Source organism: Pelodiscus sinensis, chromosome 15 (assembly GCF_052426305.1).
Source record: "Pelodiscus sinensis isolate ZL-2025 chromosome 15, ASM5242630v1, whole genome shotgun sequence".
NCBI lineage: Eukaryota > Metazoa > Chordata > Testudines > Trionychidae > Pelodiscus > Pelodiscus sinensis.
In genome coordinates, this window is record NC_143066.1 from 17,660,112 (window position 1) to 17,674,490 (window position 14,379).

At 45.4% G+C, this 14,379-nt stretch overlaps 1 protein-coding gene across 12 annotated transcripts in view; it reads right to left on the reverse strand.

The window, feature by feature from the left end:
* The window catches only part of MRTFB (myocardin related transcription factor B), a 271,179-nt gene that overhangs the window by 207,195 nt on the left and 49,605 nt on the right, over positions 1–14,379 (reverse strand). For 2 of the 12 annotated variants that reach the window (XM_075899336.2, XM_075899332.2), the window contains exon 2: positions 9,285–9,340. The exons of 8 other annotated variants lie outside the window; for them this stretch is intronic. The gene's annotated coding sequence lies outside the window, so the exon portion shown is untranslated. Of the gene's footprint in view, positions 1–9,284; positions 10,178–14,379 lie in introns of those variants that run through there. 2 more of the 12 variants (XM_075899335.2, XM_089782294.1) reach the window with 1 other exon arrangement.

Below are 14,379 nucleotides of genomic sequence, written 5' to 3' on the forward strand. Positions count from 1 at the left end.
TAATTCTTATCTAGACAGGACTGCCTGCATGTATTCAAAGATGAAAATCTACTCAGCAGTAGTATTGAATTATTGGAAAGGGGAACTCCTGGCTGCTTGCCAACATTTAAACACAGAGGCTATATCCAGTGCAGGTGAATCAGAGAAGTAGAGGACAGACAGGAATCAAGACAGTTTAATCCTGCTGTGAAGTGGTACAGTGTGTGATACTATTTAATGGACTGCCATCAACACAGTAGTTAGGAACTGATCCATGTAAATATTAGACAAACTCATTGTGAAGTTACTTCTCTTCTAAGGATAATTTCTTACTATGTCCTAAAATATTAAATAAATCAATTTGAAAATACGCTTAATGTGCACATAAGGCGCTTTAAAAGTGCACTAACTATAGAATGTATTATCCTCCCATGGAGAAAACTATCCCAGAGATGGCAATACAGGCAGTCCCCGACTTACGTCGGATCCCTACATACGAACGGGCTTTTCTCGCCCCGGAGGAAGGGGGCAGCAGGACTGCCCAGACGCGCTGCGCTCCCGCCGCCTGCGTACTCCGCAGTGAGAAATGCTGCTCCGTGTCTCCCTGGTCTTCGGGGGGGAGAGGGGCGCAGCTAGTGCGCCCCCCCCCCCAGCATACCAGACTTTTCTCACCGTGAGAGACACGGGCGGTCCAGCCGACCGCGTCCTCCGCGGCGAGAAAAGCCGCTCCGCGTCTCCCTGGTCTGCTGGGGGGGCCACCCCAGCAGACCAGAGAGATGCAGAGCAAAGCCGTGGAGGACCCGGGCGGCGGGACCACGGGGCGTCTCGGCGGTCCTGCCACTCGCGTCCTCCACGGTTTTGCTCCGTGTCTCCCTGATCTGCTGGGGTGGCCACCTCAGCAGACCAGAGAGACGCAGAGCGGCTTTTCTCACCGCGGAGGACGCGGGCGGCTGGACCGCCTGTGTCCTTCGCGGCGAGAAAAGTCTGGTCTGCTGGGGGGGGGCGGGGTGTGCACTAGCTGCGCCCCCCCCCCCCCCCCGCAGCAGACCAGGGAGACGCGGGCGGCGGGACTGCCGAGACGCGCCGGTCCCGCCGCCCGCATCCTCCGCGGCTTTGCTCCGTGTCTCCCTGGTCTGCTGGGGTGGCCCCCTCAGCAGACCACGGAGACGCGGAGCAGCTTTTCTCGCCGCGGAGGACACGGGCGGCTGGACCGCCCGTGTCCTTCACGGCGAGAAAAGCCTGGTCTGCTGAGGGGGGGGCGCACTAGCTAGCTAGTGCACCCCCTCCTCCCACCTCCGCAGCAGACCAGGCTTTTCTCGCGGACGCCTGGGGTAGAGCAGCTGGGGTGCTGCCGGGTTGGTCCTGCAACGCCGTTCCTGGGCGCTACTGGACCAACCCGGCAGCACCCCAGCTGCTCTGCCCCAGGCGTCCCCAAGTCAGCCGCTGCTGAAACTGACCAGCGGCTGACTACAGGAAGCCCGAGGCAGAGCTGGTCTGTCTCAGGCTTCCTGAAGTCAGCCGCTGGTCAGTTTCAGCAGGGCTGACTTGGGGACGCCTGGGGTAGAGCAGCTGGGGTGCTGCCGGGTTGGTCCCCGCAGCACCAAGGTGCAGCGCTGCAGGGACCTACCGGGCAGCGCCCCAGCTGCTCTGTCCCAGGCATCCAGATTCAGTCGCTGTTGAAACTGATCAGCGGCTGATTACAGGAAGCCCGGGGCAGAGCAGCTCTGCCTCGGGCTTCCTGTAGTCAGCCGCTGGTCAGTTTCAACAGTGGCTGAATCTGGACGCCAGTTCCGACTTACATACAAATTCAACTTAAGAACAAACCTACAGTCCCCATCTTGTACGTAACCCGGGGACTGCCTGTACTGCTTTGGTAACGGTTGAGTGGATTTTGTGGATTTTGCCCAACTGAAGCTACATTACTTGAAAAGGATGTAAAATATCAAAAGGTAACCTATATGAACAATCAAACAAATAAAAAGGCATGTATAACAAATAAAATTGAAAAGCTAGCAATGTATTTTTATTAGCAATATTTAGGTCTACACTAGAAATCAATTCATGATTGAGGAACATAAAAATACTTAATATTAAAGCAAGCATTTTATAGTTCACTTTTAACTACTGAAAATAGTTGGCTATGAGAAATCAGATAAAATATAGTAAGACAGTATATGAGCAATTAGGAATGTCCTCCTTGTAGAACAAAATTATTATATAAATAATTAAATTATATAAAATGTTCCACTTGCAGGGAAAACAAACAAACTACACACACACACACACACACCATCTATAAATGAATCTATTATATTTTCAGACAGGAACGTGCAAACATACACTAAGAATTTACGCTCAAAATTCTGTTACTTAATCTAATTTGGGACACCATTACTTTCTAAAACTTTACTACATATTTAGATTCCAAACCTACACAGGTATAAGCATATATTTAACTTATACACTGTAAGCAGTGTCAGAAATCAGATGGATTGCTCAGAGTGAATAAAATTAAACCTGTACTCAAGTCTTTGCAGGATTCGGGCTTCAATATACAACTCAAAGTTAACAGTATACATACAACAGAATATTTTCTTTACAAAATAAGTGTACTAAGTAACTGTGTGGGTGATGCAGAGTGCCACCGAACAAAGGATTAGATCAGGGGTCAGCAACCTATGGCACACATGCTATATGTGGCACACAAGCAAATTTTCTGTGGCATATGGGGCAGGAGCTCAGCCTCGTGAGCCTCAGGATTGCTGTGTAGCTGCAGGCTGGAGTACCAGCTCTGGCTTCCTGGTGGGAGGGGGACATGAGCGGCATGGCACAGGGCTGTGGCTACTCCGTGTCCCTGTGACTGTTCCTGCCTGGCCATGCAGCTCCCAGGAGCTATGGGGTTAATCACCCGTGTCCCTGCCTGGCCATGCAGCTCCCACCCACACTACAGGCTCCGTGCTACAGGTCACAAGCTGCAGCCAGCTCCCTAGGGTGGTGGGGCCTGGGCTGCGCTGCTCACCACAGGCTGTGTGCAGGAGTTGGGAGCCCCTTCCTCAGGCCCCCACTGTACCTAGCCGGGCTGGAACCAGCCCCGAGCAGCCCCGGACTCTGCCCACCTCAACCCCAGAGCCGCAGCCTGCAGGTGAGGGTCAAATCCTGGCAAAGGGTTGGGCCAGGCGGATAAGTGACTCTGCCTCCCTGGCCCCTCCACACCCAGTGTTGCTGCCCTGCCAATGAGTGCGCTGGGAGCACAAGGATGTGGGAAAAGGAAAGGGGTGAAGCAGGATTCTGGGGCATGATGGGAGGGGACAGGGATTGCACTGAGGGGCCTGGGGCGATGCAGGGGAACAGGTTGGTGGGGAGAGGATCTCATGGGGCAGAGGGAAGATGTAAGAGGGGATACAATTTTACTTTGCAGAAGCTGCACTTTCCTTTACTCCCCACTTCTTTGCCTCCCTCCCTAATTAGCTATTTGGCTGCATTCTCACCCTCCCACCTTTTCTGCGTTACTTATGCAATCCCCTCCCGCCCCCAAACTCTTTCATGAAACCCTACACACCTCATCTTCTCCTGTCACTGTACTCCCTTCCAGACCCTGCCCTCCTCACCCTGTCCTGCACCCCACCTGCATCCCTATATCCCACTTGATGGCAGCCCTGTCTCACAAATTGAACCCCTCATTTTTGTTCCCACTCCAGAGCCTAAGGGGGTCCACAAAATCCACAAACTCTGGAACCCCATAAAAGTAAATCTGGCCCATAGGAAACCCTGAACCTCAGTCTTCCCTGTCCCTTCCCCTCACTTGTGTGGTGGAATGCAAAAAGAGTGAGGTGTCTCAGTTAGAGGCCACATCAGTGAGCATTTGGGGTTTTTGAAGGAGTTTTTTTGCTTCTCAATTTTGTGGTCCTCAACAGATTTTTGTGTGGGTCAGTGGCCCCTGACCCAAAAAAGGTTCCCCACCCTGGCCATGAATAAAGAAAACATTGAAACCTTTTGTGTTGGACATAAATTAATATTTTACTTTATTTAAAATTAAGTTTGATAAATTAACATGAGAAACTTAAAATGCTTAATCTGTTTAATAATTTAAATGAAACCATTCTTTCTAGCTGTAGCACTAGCAAAATGGCTCAGGTATAATTATGTAATTAACAATGAGTTTCCATTAGAAACTGGTGGTCCACAGAAAGGTTTATATTGACCCAGGTGGTCCATGGGGCGAGTGGTGTAGAGCGCCTCTCCTCCCCTCCAAGGAGAGTGGCACAGTCCATGGACGAAGAGTAAAATCTTGGCACACCACTTCAGAAAGGTTGCCGACCCCTGGATTAGATGATAGAGAACTGGCTAGAACCTATATCACCCATGTTAAGGGACTGGAGGTTTCAAGAAGGATATGTTTTTGTAAAGGAAGTCAACTTTTTTTTAAGTGTTCACTGAACTCTTTTGGAACACAGACAACCTTCACTTTTTTTAAATAGTTTTCTGTTTATGAATTTTTATAAGGTTTGATTAGAAAATTGGACAAAACTTAATGTAATGCTTTATTAGATTAAACTAAGTCTTCAACATCTGTTTCTCATTTTGGCCCTTACTGCAAAGATTTTTTTTTTTTTTTACCACTATGGACTGTAAAAGTATAATGGATGCTGTCCCTAGCCTGTGTTTGTCAGAAACTAAAAATGAGTGACAGGGAATGGATTACTTGATAGTTACCTGTTCTGTTCTTTTCCACTTGGGCACCTGGAACTGGCTACTTAAGGAAGACAGGATACTGGGCTCAATGGACCTTTGGTCTGACCCAGTATGGCCATTTTAATGTTCTTAAGGAAAAGAGTCACATAAATATATGTATATGGGTTTGTTGCTCTGGAGCATGCATTGCTGATTTTCTCGTGTTTAAGGCATCACATTAATAACCTTCGCTATATGCTCCTCCAGGATATGAGGTTTTGTGGATAATCCTAAGAAAAGCTCAACTTTAATAAATGTTTAAATAATAGAACCTTCTATTTTATGAACAGTGGTTTGAAACCTCAGACTTATAAAATGTTTGATGCTGTAGGTAGGGAACTTTTTTTTAAACTGGTGTTCACTGACCCCCGTGCCCTCCCCCCAAAAATCATTCTGTGGCCTGACAAAAACAAACAAACAACCAACAAAAAACCCAAACACAAAAAATCACAAACCTGACTGGCCTGACCTCTGATTAACAAACAAAATATATCTTACAGGCCTGGCCCCCAAGAAACAAAATAAAAAAGCAACAAATCTCAGTGGTCTGTCCCCTGAGGGGACATACAAACATACACCATAGCTCTGCAAGTAAATTTTTTAGTAGGCTGGCTCAGTCCTGGTATCAACTCCCGCTATAACTCTGCTTTATTAAGGAGCTGGGGAACCGGTGTGTAGTCCCAGATCCCGCCAGGTCCAAGCATCCACCTCCTGTAGTAGTTCAGGATAACAATGTAGTACATTCAGGATTCACTGGTTTGGTGTCCTGACTGGTCTCTTGCTCCATCAGTGATGATAAACGTTCAGCTGTGTGCGTTTTTGTATGCTCCCTCAGTATATCATGACAGCTCTGTGCACACAGCTAGCATAACAGACTTAAAGAGAGCCCCCAAAGACCACAGACTCAAATATGATTTGAAGGCACCCAACTCAGGTTAATTGTTGAATGAAATACATTGTTGGTAATAATAGTCGTTGGTAGCCAGACAGCCTCTGAGCCCCTATGCATTTGTACCCGTGACAATGGAAAAAGCTCAGTCAATAGTATGGATTGACTATTTCCTCCCTACACCGGACAAAGAGTTAAGCTGAGGCACCCCAACATTTATAGATGAAGAAAATGTATGATACACACCTTATGTATCATCTTGTACATTAGCGACACATTTGGTATCTCCCCTTGTACTTTCCTCCAAAGCATTCCTATTCACCACCCATTGTTATGTTTTCACTCCTGTTGTTTTAAACTATTTTGTTATGTATTAAGTTGGGGCATCCTTGTACTTTCCTGGTGGAACGTATTGACACATTTCATGTGCTTTTAGCAGTGCTAGCAGTTCTAGTGCTGAGAGACACTGACTTGCAGGCAAACATTTGCTTTTGACAAGGCCTGTCTGTTACTCATTACAGAACTCTTGGTTACTTTGGTTCAGGCACCAGGCTCTCTCTTTTTTTAAACCCCCGGTGAGACTCTGCATTACTGAGAGACTAGGGAGCCGGTGTGCAGGGAGGCTGGCTCATGCTGGTTCCCGACATCAACCACCACTGCATCTCTGCATTAATAGTAGGTATATTACCTATCGATTAATGTAATAGTCGAGTAACTGCATGAAATCTTTGCAGTTATTCGACTATTCTATAGTTCCCGGAGTTGAGGCTGACAGCCAGTGCAATCCGGCCCTACTCCTGGGGAGTCCCCTGCCACTCTATGCTGCTTCCTCTGTATCAGAGGTAGCAGCAGGGGGTGACAGGCGGGAGCCAATCACCAACGGGAGCCAATTAAAAAACTCATTCTCCTCACAAACTGGCAGCCTACCACCCTGCACTAACTCTCATACAAAGGCAGCAGGGGCAGGGTGGCAGCAGCTCCTGTTTGCAGGGGGTCCCAGCTCCCCTGGGGCATGCCAAGGCAGGGAAACTTAGGGAGGGTGGAACACAAGCACCAAAAATTTTGTTTGAAAATAAAAGGAAAATGTACATGCTTTATTTAAATGATTTTTTCAACGCAGTGTTATTTTGATTAAATTAATTTTTATTTGGATTTATTTTTAAAAAAGGATTCTTTAAATGAGAATTCCATCATTTGTTTTTTAATTCATCCCTATAAACTCTTATGAGTTGCTATGTTTTAAAAAAAAAGGTATAATCAATGTGATTTGCAATAACATTTTCTTCTAGTTTTCAAACCTTAAGCATTGATTTAGCGGTTACAAAACAGAGCACTATTCCAGATTTCTTGGTTTTCTCTCTTTTCTGTAAGTTTTATTGATAAGCAATCTTACTGCATGTTCATCCCATTTTTCTGGCTCATCTTGGTTCAGTCCAGAGCTGAAACTAATTTCTTACAAATACTGTTCTATCATAATCCCCCCAGGGGTCCCCTCAGGACAGGAGGTTGGGAGGTGTCAGGGTGTGAGGAGCTCAGGGCAGTGTCTTGGGAATGTGGGGGATGAGGACAGGGGGAAGGTGTGGGGATGCAGGAGTCAGGGTTGGGGGTAAGGAGAGGTTCATGGCAGAGGTAGGGGTGTGTGTGTGTGTGTGTGTGTGTACACCAAAGCCCCAACCCCCCAGATATGTGCTTGTTCTTCCCCTTCCTGTCGCTGTCATGGAGCAAGAGCAAAGTGTACAGCTTGTCTGCCCCCTGCATCACTCAGAGTAAGGAATGCAGCAAACTGTGCATTTTCCCCTCTCTCCTTGACAGTGATGAATGGGAATAGCCAGAGGATAGAGCTTCACTCCTCCCCTGCACCCTTCCTAACGAGCGCCTGAGGAGTGGGAGGCTGGGGCAGTGGAGCAAACCCACTGCCAGCCGCTTTCACCTGCCTGGTGACTGTCTCTTTTCTGTTTGGTTTTATGAGAGGCAATCCCATTCCAGGCACATCGCATTTTCCTGGCACAACGATACTCTTACGTCACTTTAACTTATAAGAGGAAATTGTATACCAAATTTGGTGGTTCTAGCTCTTACCATTTAGAAGGATTTCTTGAACAGATAAGTCTTTTATCTACTATATATTTTAGAGTTTAAGTATGCTGCTGCCTAAAATGGTCAGCTTCCCAGCTCCAGCACTCTTGTATTAATCAATTTTATTTTTATTTTTGTAACAGGTAATGGATTAAGATGCAAATTAGAATGCATCTCAAGCTACTTGTGAAGCATATAACAAGCCTTGATACTTAGAATTAGGATATGAAAAGCTAATGGGGTGATGATTACCGGTTGCAGTTAACTGGAGGGGGTTGGAGCAGCTCCCCGCCTGCCAGAGGCAGGGGGCTGCTCAAGGCCCACAGGGCCTGCTGCAGACAGGGGCTGCTTCAGCCATCTAGAGCAGCCCTGTCTGCAGTGAGCCCGGGCACATCGCAGACAGGGGCTGCTCCAGAAAGCCAGAGCAGCCCCTGCCTCAGATATGGGGGCGGGGAGGAGGGTGCTTGCTCCAGCCTGGCCATGGCAGACAGGGGAGCTGTTCCAGCTCACCCATAATGTTTAACCAGTTAACCAATTAAATTGGATTTTACATCCCTAACTATACTATCCTGAGGATACTAATAACTTTTGTTGTCTATGATTTCATACGTTAACACAAGATAAAAATACAACAAATGTAGTTTTTGTTTTGTTTGTGTTTCACAATTCAGTGTGAAGCCTTAGAGGGAGCATAACTAGATTTATCGTCTATTGTGCTGCTTTTGGCACCATGCCCAGATTTATTCCAGCTTTCAAAACAATGTTCAGTTAATGGCTTTAGTCATTAATACGTAGCCAACTGCCCAAATATTACGTATGTTAAAATTCTATGCACTGAGTGCAATCATTACACATATTCATTTTAGTGCACAACTGATAATATTAACATCTGGATTTAACTAGGATATCTGAAACTATTTGCTTTGGAGCTTAAGGATATTAAAGAGCTTTATGGTGGTGGTTTAAAACAGAGCCTTCACAAGCCCACAGAAAGAGGTTACAGTTGTCCGAATCTTCATCACAGAAAGAAGTGGTCAAGTTTGTACGACTTAATGAACACCATACTGTTTTCATTTATTCCCTGGGTTACTGAAAGCTATCTTGAACTTCATCTGATGAAGAACAGCTTCAGAACCAGTGCTAGAATGTCTAATTCATTGCATTCAATAGAGCATGTAACTATTTTATTTAGAGACACAGAGATGAAAGATGACCCATGGTTGCCAACTGCAAATACAAATAGGCTTAATTTAGATTGTTAATTCTTTCCTAGGCATGATACTGGTTGCTGCCTGGCACACAGCTAATGAAGCAGCAGACACACTTATTTCAGAGAAATAAAGATCAAAGGACAGATATTCTTCTTGGTTTTGCCAATTATAATCAAACCAGCTGTTCTCTAAACAGCTGGAAGGCAGTCAGACTTCTTAGTACAGGATAATTGCAGTCCTCTTATCTAACCTTCACCCTCAGGGTGTTCACAGTTGCTTTGCTTTTGCCTAATGTTGCAGCCTCAGGAAGAGATGGAAGCAATGAGGGTAGGATATGGAAAACTTCATGGAATAGGCAATGGTTGGACAGTCAGAGTAAAAAGGGGAAGAGTACTCACTGGGGGACACAGAAACAATCCCTCTTCTTCAGACACTTTATCGACTCATTGGCCTGCTGAGAAAGAAGGGAGGTGACTAGTCACTTGCTCATCCCTTTTGTAAATGTTAACCCCAGCTATGGACACATGGAGCCTTGTTTTGTTCTATTTCAGCAGCCCTCCCCCACACTCCGTAACTGTAGAGTCGGAGCTGTGTCTTGCAGATACAGTGGACACAAACAATCAACCTGTTTTAGGGGCAGGAAAAAAAACTGTATTCCTTTTGGGGCCAAACTGCCATAGGCATAGTGTTGGCGGTTTTTTTAAACTCTCCTCACAGCATCCTGGCGGCACACTTAGGTTAACTAGTAATGGTATTTAGTAGTTCATGGTTGTACTTGGTAGGGGCATTAGTTTGTTGTAACTTGGGGCCAGTTTCCAGATTGTTTAAAAGGCTAAATGAAATGGCTTCTAGAAATAAAAAGACCAGGTATTTTGATGGGTCTTGTGGCTATGTGGGATAGGCAGAGGTCCTCATCTCTTTAGTATATGCTATTCTGTTCATGGTCAGCAGCAGCAACATTCAGAAAAGCAAGCTGAATTCTAGCAACAGACTAAGAAAGTCTGCTCCATATTATGGGGTACATGGTGGCAGCTCTGTAACCTTCTCCCTCTAGCCACTTCAAACGGCTGGCCTGTGAGATTATGAGTGGCAGGGCAAGCAGTGCCCTTCTCTGTGTTACATTTAATAATATTGCAGCTGCCATTTAAAATCTGTCCCTGTGTTATGTCCAGATCAAGCACCAGATCACGAACTAGGAACGAGGAATAGGAAGCCTAGTCTGAACTAACTAGTTCGTGCCGCGTGTAGCTGCGGGGCACGGAGTCCGAACTAGCGGACATTTAAAAATGGCGGTGCCCGGCAACATGCAAATGAAGCCCGGGAAATTCAAATCCCGGGCTTCATTTGCAACTCCGGTTAACTACATTACCACCCTAGTTCGAACTAGGGTAGTAGTGTAGACATACCCTGACTGTGTATTATGTACTCACTGGCTTTAAAGCAGTGGTTCCCAAGAGTTGGGCGGCAGACCAGCACTGAGTCGCAAAGCCCTGCATGCCAAACCGTGCTATACTGCCAGGTCACACCCACAGCTAGGCTCTACCAGGGAATACAGCAGTGATCCTTGTAAGATGTGCGCTGCGGGTGCACCCCAAGAATTTGAGGCCCACCCGACTGCTTAGCTGTTCTGGGGCAGGCCACATGGCCGGCAGCTGCCCCGCCCCAGGAGCAGCAGGGCAACCACCCTAGTTTCAGCCCTTCCTCAGGGCTGGAGCTGCAGGCCACATGTTGGGGGCCAGCGGCTGCTCCGGCAGCCCCACCTGGGTCCAGGGCCACGTGTCAGGTGGCAGCTGCTCTGGTGGTCCCGGCCAGGGCCAGAGCTGGAGCAGCGGGCCACATAACCAGAGCCAAGGCATCAAGGAAGCAAGGTGATGGGATTACGTGGGCAGGTGGGGCAGGGCACGACGTGCAGGCAGCCTGAGGTCCATGTGCAAGGAGAGTTGCTGCAGGGCAAGTCTCCAGAGCTGAGGAGGAGGCTGGCCCCTCATGAACTCAATACGGACCCCAGCTCTGCCAGGCTGCACTGTGAAGGGGTGAGTGCAGCTCCCACCCACGCCCTGTCCTGGCCAGCAGGAGAGGCTCGGGAGCTGCCAGGTCCAACATGGACCTGGAGTCTGGTGGTGCGATTCTCCCACAAAGTGCCACTACCAGGGGCCACAGTTGGGAAAATGCCAAGCCGTTAATCTCTGTGCAACCGCACCCCGCCCCCACCCGTCCATGTGCTGGGACCTGCCACTTTCTGCCCAAGTCCCCTCATGAGTCACTCCAAACAGCTTCCTTCCCCTCTCCCAGCTCTCAAACATAAAGTAACAAAACTACTAAAAAGGGGTGAAATGTGAGGGGACAATATTAACAGTGGATACTAAATTGCTCAAGATACTTAAGCTCAAAGCTGACTGGAAAGTTACAAGGCTCTCACAAAACTGGATGGGATGGGTAACAAAATGGCAGATGACATTCGATATTGATGTATGGCTATTTCTCAGAGAATTATCTGCTCAATGTCGAGTGGTAGTCAAAAAAGCTAACAATGTTAGGAACCATTAATAAAACAATTGATAAGACAGAAAAATATCATAATGCCACTACATAAATCCATGGTACATCCACATGTTGAACACTGCACACTTCTGGTTGCTTACTTTCAAAAGCAAGGTATTAAAATTGAAAAAGGTACAGAACAGCTTCCCTATGAGAAGAAATTAAGACGGCACATATTTCAGCTTAGAGAAGAGATGATGAAAGGGGGATATAAGAGTCTATGGATTCATGCATGGTACAAAGAAATGAATAAGGAAGTGTTATTTACCTTTTCACAACGCAAGAATCAGAAGGCAACCAATGAAATTAATAGGCAGCAGGGTTAAAACAAACATAAGGATATTTGGCAAAAAAACATTCAAAACATACACTTTTAATCTAGAACAGTGTTTTCCAATTTTGTTTGGCCACGGAACCCTTTTAAACTCAAAAGAATTTTGCGGAACCCCTAATAACAGTCTAATATATGGATCTGAAAAAGTAGACTACAAATAAATAAGGATAACAAACAAATGCTAAACAAGGTCATAAGATCAACATTTAGTTTTACTGCACATATTTCAAAACACAAATCACAGAATATTATTTTTTTTAAAAATCATAAAATGTTATTGTAATGGAATTTTCTCACTGAATGCTTATTTTCACTTCACAGAACCCTAGGGTTCCGCAGAACACCATTTGGGAAACACTGATCTAGAACTTGAACTTTCCTGAAGTTTCTTCAGCTGGTAAATGTCATCTACACACACAGTTTCAGTGATTAAGTACAATCTTGGTTTGTATGCATGCCACATAACTTTGCATGAATACAGAACATAATACTATAATAAGGTCTAACACGATACACTTTAACATTCCACATAAAAATCTTCTTTTTCTCTTGCCAAGCTGGTTTATGTCCATGCTCATTCCACTTTTTCATCCTGTACCTTATACTCTATCAAAGCTTCCCCCCTCCCTCCCGGTTCAAAAGTAGTTCTGCCTGTCATGCATACCTTGCATGAAGAAATGTATAGCGAAAGTGGGGAAGAGGGGAAGTAGTTGTATAGAACTTTTGCTATAACTGACAGTTGGGTTGATTCTGAGACACTGCTTTAGGGAGGGACAGATTTGGGAACTTGGTATTAAATATTTCCTTTTTAGGTATCTACCCCTACCTAGTTGCCTAGATTTGGGAGACTTATGGAATCTGTTCAGTCTAGTAGGAACAACAGAATTCTCACCTTAAAATCTCTCAGAAGCTGGAATTTAAAAGGAAAGATGTTGATGCTTACACTCTGGCACTTTTGCTATGACTACAGGTGGAATGTGTGACAAAATATAATACATATGCACAAACTAATAGGAATTGCATATGTAAATCCCTTTAACACTGAAAAAAATCTCAATCATTTTTAGGAATATGGGTATTACATTTAACATTAATGCAACTATATGAAGATCTTGCTAATTACTCATATTTAACAACTTTGACTTTTACCCTGTAATCAGATCTGTGCAAAAGGTCCCAGATGTAAATTTATAAGTAGCGGCTTACCAAATTCACAGCCATGAAAAATGTGTTATGGCCCATGAAAATATGTTTCCCTTGTGAAATTTGCCAGGGAGGGGCAGAACTACAGGTGCCCCAGCCAGGTTTCTTCCCATGTACCCAGGCTACAGCTGCTAGTCCTGGCAGGACTGGAGAGGGACAGGATTTCCTCTTTTCCTGCAAAGGCTGCTCCAGGAACCAGGTCAGACCAGCCCTTAAAACCTCCCCCAGCTGCAACAAGCTCTGCAATCACACCCCACTTCCTGCCCCATTGCTCCTTGGACTCAGGTGTGGTGGGGAAGAGGGGAAGAAGGGTCACTGTACAGTCATCAACTGCAGACCTTCTACAAGATTCTGGGTCCCTTGCTCCCAGCCTTGCCCTTCCAGGCACACCACTAAGGGGCTAAAGGGGCCTCATGTTGGCTCAAGGGGCAGGGACCACAGACACCCATGTCCACAGGAACCCAAAAAAGTGATGACATCCTCCCATACTTCCAATCCTCACATCTGTGCTGTTCACTGCTCTCTGGCTACCTAACTCTAGAGGCAGCATCTCTGTCAGCAGCAGCACAGAAGGATAGCAATAGTACCTCTCTCCCTACAATAACTTGCAACATCGCACCGTCAACCGTTTTTGAGGTTATAACACCATAAAATTTCAGATGTAAATATATTAAATGATCATGAAATAACAGACCATGGATTTGGTAGGGTACTAATAAGAGCATGAATTTGCTTTGGTTAGTGATTCATGAGTCTTGACAGTTATGTACATTTTTTTAAAATGTTTGTGAAAGTTAAAGTTTTTAAATTATTATTATTGTCCCTACAAGTGAAAGAAGAGATAGATGTCTAAAGGTACAAGGCTAAGAAAAGGGTAATGAAGATAGTAGCACGTGGGCTTCAATGGTTAGCAAAAGGAGTTGGGGAAGGGGGATGAGAATCTCTAGAGTACTATTTTCTCCCTTTTGTCCCCAAATATTTAGATAACCTAAACTACAATTTTCAAAATAAACATACTTTCCTTTTCTACCTGCATTGATTAATTTAATAGCATTTTACCAATTAGAGATGGAAAAGACTTATAATTTCGCAGCCACCATAAACTTGAAGGAGTAAGCTTATTTTCTAGTGTTCTAGTCAGCCTAATTTTAAATAGCTAATTTATTTACCCTTCCTCAGACATAGCCCAATTTTGAAAGATAGAGCACCTCCTGCAAGGTATTGGGCATCCTCAATTCCCATATATTGTTTTGTAAATTGGTGTAAAAAAACCTGCATTGACTGTCTCAATTTCTGAATATAAATTATGCCACACAAAAACATGTTATTTAGTAGTAGCCAAGTATTTGGGATCAGGAAACTTCAAAAAAAAATTAGACTGAACACCAAACATTAAAACAGAACTTCACTGAGTG